Here is an 8,463-nt window from a genome sequence, read left to right on the forward strand (position 1 = left end):
CTGCAACTCTCTCTCAAAACTAACTAAATTAGCATTTCCACAGCTACCCTCACCTCACCAGGTCTGGAGAATTAGATGAAGAATTAAAGGAAGGGGTTTAGGGATCTAAGGTTTGGGGGAACGACGTGGTGGCAACTTAATACTGTTGTTGGTTGGAGAATTAGAGGAAGAAGCAGCGGCGACGAGGGCAAGGGCAGCGCGAGGCGGTGGCGCGACGGATGGAGGTGGGAGGGCGGTGGCAGCGGCAGAGCGAGGGGAGGCCAAAGGAAGGAGAAGGCTTTCTCTGGCGATGAGCAGAGGGAAGTCGGCGGAGGAGGGTGGGTGGATGCGGAGGCAGTGGGTGGACGCGGAGTCGTCGCGCCGTCGCCGTGGAGAAGGAGAGGCGGTGAGGGTGTAGCATGAGAGAGAGAGAGAGTAATCGGAAGAGAGAGAGTGAGATAAAGAGTTAAAGTGAGAGTGTTTTGTTTTTAATTAAAGTAGGTTTTATTAGGTATTTAATTAACGTTTTAATTAAGATTAAGCATCCCTTATTATTACCTAAAATAGAAACGAATCATTATCAGTGGGACAATCCAAAATGGAATACATGTCATGAATAGCGGGACAGAGGGAGTATTATTTCCCATTTTTTTAAAACTCGTGTTGTCCATAAATTGAAAACGATATCATGGACGGAGGGAGTATTATTGTCACAGCCCACTATCCCAATGACGGGTTAACAGGGGTTATGACTTGGGGTGAACAATAAGAAATGGAAATGGACAATTACTTAACATTAAAGTATATGAAAATGTCACTTATAGATAAAAAGCTAGGATCATATATGATCATTTGGATACTTATAAAACATACACATAAAAGAGAACTGATTAAGGTGGTTTACCCAATAACACGTGTCACAATTTCATAACATAAAGTTATCCTAATCAAAGTGTTTTGCAGCGGAAAAACGTGTGAGATATACATATGAAGATGTATACTCAAGGTTATATTTCTTGAAATGTCAAAGGAACACCCGCTCAACATCATTCCATTCCATCAACTGCTCAACCTGCACATTTAGAAATACATGCAGGGCTGAGTATAAAAATACTCAGTGGGCATAGCCGAAAATACAACATGCATACATATATAAATTGAACTGCCATAACAGTAACACACATGGGTTTTCTTAAATGACATGTGCTTACTAAAATATTTCTTTCATTTTCATAAAGGTGGATGCATCCCATTTTCAGTCTATATGATCCATATCTGTCCTTTCTGTCACGCGCCGGGAAGGAGGCCTCCTTACCACGGACGCCAAGACCGGTCGCAAGCGACTCGCGGTCTCCATGAGTGTACACGTTAACCCTAGCTAGCGACCTTTGTCTAGCATAGGATCCCAATTGGATTTCCTTTAAAGTTGGCGAACCAACACAGATAGGATACATATAAAAACATAAACATTTTTGGCAGTCAATCATTTCATAAACATTTCATTTCATTTCATGAACATTTCATTTTCATTTCATAAGAGTCATTTATCATTTGGGCATAATAATAAACTGAAATTAACAGTTAAAATCATCTCATGCATATATTCGTATAAGAGGCCTACGACACGCAGGGGATCTCTATATACGTATAGTAAAAGTAATGCCCACCTGGATAGGCAAAGCCTGTCGTTTAACCTTATCTCTGAATCGGAATAGCAGTGCTAATCCTTTTGATTGCTCAAAGCCTACAAGAAATCTATTCTCAATAGGTCTCCTTGAATCTAATCTTAAGTCATGGTGTAGTGCTTAATATTCTATGATTCACTTAGCCGGGTTTTCAAAATTAAATGAATAAATAATGAAAATAATTCTCTTGAGTTAAGAACACCAACAATATCCTTACTCATCTTTCTTTAATAATTGGATTTATAATTTAAGCCAATTAAATACTTTTATTGCAAAATAAATGCAATTTCATGTCATGCTTAGCATATAATAAGTAATTTACTTAAAATATGCACATAATAATAAATTAATATTATTATGAAAATTAAAATAATTAATCAACTTACTAAGTCTAATTAATTATAATAGTGTAGCTCTTTAAAACAAATCTGCACAATCCAATTAAATCAATAATTGGGCAGCCCATTTAAAATAATTAAATCAAGGACCTCCTCTTTTTTTTTTAAAAAATTTCGCAGCCCATTAAAAAAATGGCAGCCCAAGTTTAAATAAAACTGATCCAAATGGTATTTAAATAAGGCTCATCTGTTTTATTAAAATAAAGGCCCAACTGAAAAATAATTAAACAAACTCGGCCCAATAGACTCGGCCCAACACTCATAAAAATCGACCCAACTGACTCGGCCCAAAATTAAAAAATAACCCGGCCCAACTCAAGCCCAACTGAAAATTAAAATTAGCCCATCAGCCAAGCCCAAAACCTTTCTTCTTCTTCTTCCCCCAATTCGCTCTCTCTCTCTCTCGACTACACAAAAAAAACACAGACACTCTCTCTCTCAAATCTCTCTCCCTCGACACGCACCAGAATCCGACCAGCCTCACCATCTCCCTCGACTGACCGAGAACCCAAATCGGCCGCCTCCACTTCTCCCTCTTCCTCTGAATAGAACAACGGCGGAGTCACCGCCGTTGACCGCACCTTCCATCTCTCTCTCTCACCTTCGAAACCCACACCTCAAAATCGACTCCTTCCTCTCGAATCTGGCGACCACAGAACAGCCATGGCCGCCGCCGTTCTCTCCCTTCCTTTCTCTCTACGCGCCGAACGGACAACAGTGAAGAACTGCCGCCGACCTAGCCTCCCTGAACCACCACGACGGCACTAGCGCCGCCGCCTCTCTTCCTTGGCAACGGAGATAGGTACCGCCACCGCCTTCCTCCGTCTCTCTCTCGACCTTCCGGCAACAGCAGCCAAGCCACCGTTTCCGACACCCTCAGATGTACTCAGCCCATCTTTCCCTCGGCTCTCTCTCAAACTCCCCCTGTTCACAGATCCGGCAGCCGCGGTCAGGGCTCCACGCCACCACCGTCAGCACCCCATTCCCTTCTGTTCTCCCTCGTCTCCGGCAGTGGCTAACCACCACCACCGACCGCATCTCCTTCCCCACTCTTCACCGTGGCTAGGCAGCAACGGCAGAGCCGCAGCGCCTAGCCTCCCTCTCGACTCCATTTTTCAAAAATACATCAAAATTGGCATGCTTCATATATGTATCTATATGCACATAAATTGTATGTCTGAACACTTGGTGATTTTAAGAAATTGTTGTTCTTTATGAATGTGTATACATATGCACCGAAATGATGAGATGAAAGTATGTGAAGGTTTGATGTGTTACAATTGCAGTGTCATAACTGAATGAGCAAGTATAAAATAGGTAGAGAGATTCAAAGATGAAACCTCTGGTTTGAGTTGCTGAAATCTGAGTTTTGTGGCAATTTGATCCATTCGCAATATGGCTGAGCTCTGCACTTGGATTTCTTTGGGTTTGTTGGAACTAGAGAGTAACTTGAGGGAGAAATGAGATTGATCGAAAATGCTAAGTGAGGGAAAAGATAGATCCTTTATTGAAGTGAAATGACTTTGTAGAGAAAGGTATGGTGATGAATGAGGTGTATGGTATGATTGCAGAGAATGGTATGATTGAAAGGTATGGTGGTGAATGAGGTGTCTCAACAAAAAGCTATAAAGTTGTGGCATATGGTGGCTGATGGAGTAGGTGGGTGTAGGAGTAGATGGGATTAATAAAATAAAATAAAATAAAAATCTTCCGGGTTGTACTATGAAAACTGTAATAATCGTTCAGTGTTCGTTAAATAAAATAGTTCGTGTAAATGATCGATGCTCAATTAAATAAATATGTAATGCATATAAATTTAATAACTAAATTTACAAATGTTTTTGTAAATCATTTGGGTTGGAATTAAAAATAAATTCTTTTTCTCATTCCGGCGTGAATCATCTTAAATCTAAGTTCAAAATAAATTCTAAATTTAACTCAGGGAAACGGGGTATTACATCCCTCCCTCCTTATAAAAATTCCGTCCTCGGAATTGCATATCCGGTATTCTATCTTGTGATACTAGTCATTCGTTTCATTCATCTCTTTTGTGGCCTTTTCCATCCTGTGATGGTTCCACTACATGACGAGAACAATATTATTGCCTCGTAAAACTTGAATCTTGCGATCAAGTATCTGGACTGATTTCTCATCACAACTTAGGTCCTGGCTTGGACTACTTTATCTTGCTTAATCACATACTTTCTTAATTGCGAGGTGCTATACGTATTGTATACATCCACAATGCTTGGTGGCAGAGCCAACTTATAGGCTACAAAGGCCTAACTTATCTAGGATCTCAAAAGGTCCTATATAACGGGGTCGTAACTTGCCCCTATTTCCCGAAACGTATAACTCCCTTTGAGGGAGAAACTTTGAGGAAAACTCGATCCCCAACATTAAATTCTAATTCCAATCGGCGTTTATCGGCGTAAAACTTTTGTCTATCTTGAGTTTCTTTGATTCTTTGCTTGATGTGGTCGACTTTCTCAATCATCTGTTGGACCAGTTCAGGACCTAACAACATTCTTTTACCCACTTCATCTTAGTAAAGTGGTGAACTACCTTAATTGTTTCCTTCGTCCTAAGTCACCTTCTCAGATTTGACTAGGGAATTCTAATATCAAACTTTTCTCATCATCTTGGTAACTTTCACTTAAAGATTAATGGCACTCCTTCTGCCATGTAAACTCATTTTCTCATTTTCAAATGATTATTTAATGTGGTTTTCTAAGTTTCCATTGTGGTGGCGTTCCAACTTTATTCTTGCTGTAGCTTCTGGCACTTTAGTCAAAGCATTCACTCTCTTAGCTTGAGCCTACTAGCCTTGGGGTTGGGTTATACCTTAAGTTTAGTTCTAGTGCTTTCCTTCTATTTCCTTTTTCTTTACTTTCATCTTGAGGTGGTGTACATATCTTGTTTGTGCGTGAACTTTTTCCTTCTCCAATTGTTGTAGTGACTCGGTGGTGAGAATCTCGTTCATTGCTTGTTCCTTCATAATATCTCCTTAGTTTACTTAGGGAAATTGAAAATCTCATGCCGCGATTCATTTACGAACTTCTTTACGCATTTCTCATTATTCATTTATAAATGACTTAAATAAGCATTTTAAACTCCATTAAAATGGAATTGATTTAAAACATTTTAATCCTTTTAAAATCCATACTCATAAAGCCTTAACTCATGCTCTATCTCATGTTCTATCTCTTTACTCAACTCTATATTAACTCTCCACTCATCTCAAATCCTTAAGTTCAAGGATAGGTTTCAAGAAAATCATGGTACTAAGTCTCGATTTATCTCTCATATAAGGCTCGTCTAATCTCATTCAACACATAGACAACACAATCACATAAGGCACATAAGAAAACACAATCAAACATTATCAAAACATGCTCTGTTTTTACACTGACTCAACTTCAAAATCTAACCTGTTCTTACTCCGACACCTCCTGGACTCGAGACTCATACCAAAAAAAAAGGTCATCGAGTCTATTTTCATATAAAAAAAAGTAGAGTCAAAAACTCGAAGTATTGTAGGAGATATGACTGTTTTACTACAGTCTACCATATTCGGCAGTTTTGAGCAATCGAAAACTTGGATTTTTGAAAAATAGTAAATGTTGTCAAACTGGGCTCACATTTTGTGGATATCTAGCTAACACAATAAGATTAATACCATAAAATTTTGGAAAGCTAGATCACACAGGAAGCTACTGAAATGAATGACTCTTTCCCCTGCTCTCTGAAACTCTCGGTAGTAATGTGCAGTTTCGGTTTTGTATTTTATAAAAATAGTAAACGAAGTCCAAATCATTTGAAATTTTACCGATGTTCTCAAGACTCATGTAGAGACTTGGTATAAAATTTTCAAAGCTTTTTAACATTGAAAAACCGTCGATCACAGTAGGTCAGTAGGCCTACGAAATTCACCACAATCTCATCTCAAACTCTTTAAATACTCAACTCAACATTCCTTCAAGGAAACTCATTAAAGCTCATTTTAAACACATATAACACTCACAAACATTCAAGCACATTATAATGCTCATCATACTCAAATCTTGACTCTCTTCTTACATCATAACTTCAAATCTCTAGTAAAACGTTTCAATGAACGCATCATTAAAATTCTCTTTTCATTTTCATGCACAAAATTACTCAATTATTCAAACATGATCTCATTCATCATATAACTCATTATACACATATAGATACACATGTATGTCATCTTCTTCCTCAAACTAACACTTTTCATTTCATTCAAAATTCTCAATTTAATCATGCCATAGTCCTTTATAAAGTCCAATTAGCATATAGACATCATTAATCCAAACATTGATCTCATAATTCAAAAATACCCAAATCCTAGTAATCTAAACTCAAGCAATTTCACATATAATCAACAACTAGTATACGCCCACTCGTGCGATGCATGACCAATATCGAAATTGAAAGACATGTTATATATATATATATATATATATATATATATATATATATATATCCACGACATAATTTCAATAAACAAAACATGAATTTGAAAATATATAAATTTTTATTTTAGTATTTACAATTTTCAAAATAGCAATTAATTGATTTTCATTGATAATGTGTTTAAATATATAAATTCACTTAAATAACACATAGGCAAAAGTCCAAATTTTTTTTATTAAACTAAACTCTTTTGAAAATATCACTAATCATGTATAACCTATTGATCAAATCATAGATCTAACATCCTAGGTTACCAATTAGCACAAATCAACATCATAAAACAAGATCACATATAGATACACATGTATGTCATCTTCTTCCTCAAACTAACACTTTTCATTTTTCATTTCTCAACCTCAAGCTTCAATCTCATCCATCATTAATCATCTAGATCATCTCATAAACTCAAATCCATCATCAATACATCAATTGATTCATAGGATCTCAACATCCCAATTTTAGGTAAACTAACCTAATAGAAAAATCTATATCTCATGGCTAATCATCAAGATATTCATATATATTAACTCAATAATCATCAATCATCATATAACTCAAGCCAATTCAAGAAAACAAACAACAAATTTCGTAGGGTTTCAAGCCCCTAATTTTCGAAAATTTCATAGAAATAAGTTGGGTGATTTTCTTGCTCAATCATGATCATATACTCATCATACAATCTAGATTTATAAAATAAGAATCACTTACCCAAGTTTCTCACCAAAACTCATATTTTCTCACTCTAGCTTGGAAGCCTTTCTTCAATGATTCTCTTGAATATAAGTAGCTAGGATGTGTTTATGGAAGATTTTAGAGTGGATTGAGGTGTTTTGTATTTTTTTTTTTTTTTTTTTTTTTTTTTTTTTTTTTGGGGAAGCTTCGAAGGTCTCTTTAGTGGAGGAAAATGGAGGAAAGTGAGAGAAAGAGGGAGAGAGGTGTTGGTCGAAAATGATGAGTGAGGAGTGAGAGAGGATTTTGCAAGATTGTAAATGATCTTGTGATCTTTAAAGAGGATTTTGTAATCTTAAGGAAATATTGGCAATTAATGCCTTGATCTCTCTAATCTCTACACTCTCTCTCTAATCTCTACACTTGGTAAATTGTGGTATTTAGTCACATGGTAGGGAAATTAAAGTAATAGTGTGAGAAGGGTGATTAAAAATAAATCACAATAACTATGGAAATGTACTCATTAATAAAATACCAATACATAATTATTCATGTGACCACATAAAATAATTATAGCACTAATATTAGTGCACTCACTCAATTATAATATTCCTCTCATAGGAAAAATAATTTTAAAACAAAATATATGCTTGGAAATATTTTCATTAACCAGCATTCTTTGATTTCTCGGTAAAAATAAACTGCACTTGCTTTAGAAACTTAATTAAAATTTCAAGTGCTAATATCCTCAAATAAAAATCATAATAACTTGCTCACAATGACATACGTAACAAAACTCACATAATCAATCAGTCACGTAATTTCACATAATATCACGTCAAAGCAGTCGGCAAACACAGACAAACTAGACGTCTCTCCGACCGATTTTTTTTTTTTTTTTTTTTTTCACTCTTTCTTTCTCGACTCTATTTCCAACTCATTATTCCTATTTTCTTAATAGGACAATTAATCTCTCTGACATCTCAGTACTCTCAATAGTGTTAAGACACTATCTCACAACATAGGGAAAAGTACGGAGTGTTACATGTACTATCAAATTTAGATAAAATTCATGACTTCATGCATAATTTAAAATTCATGTGGCTCATATAAATACACTTAACTCACTAATTGAAACTTATGCACCATATTTATAAAAATTTTCTTTAACTAAGCACATTAAAACACATATATAACGATCAAATCACATCAGATAAATCAAACCAGTTTTTTTA

General features: G+C 36.1%; 1 long non-coding RNA gene across 1 annotated transcript; it reads right to left on the bottom strand.

The window, feature by feature from the left end:
* Positions 1 to 799: 799 nt before the first annotated feature.
* On the bottom strand, positions 800 to 3,706 carry LOC130987449 (uncharacterized). The gene is made up of 3 exons (XR_009089745.1): positions 3,403 to 3,706; positions 1,647 to 1,723; positions 800 to 1,051 (listed from the first exon to the last, which is right to left on the bottom strand). It is a non-coding gene; the product is annotated as an uncharacterized LOC130987449 (long non-coding RNA).
* Positions 3,707 to 8,463: the final 4,757 nt, after the last annotated feature.

Source organism: Salvia miltiorrhiza, chromosome 6, assembly GCF_028751815.1.
Source record: "Salvia miltiorrhiza cultivar Shanhuang (shh) chromosome 6, IMPLAD_Smil_shh, whole genome shotgun sequence".
Classification (NCBI taxonomy): domain Eukaryota; kingdom Viridiplantae; phylum Streptophyta; class Magnoliopsida; order Lamiales; family Lamiaceae; genus Salvia; species Salvia miltiorrhiza.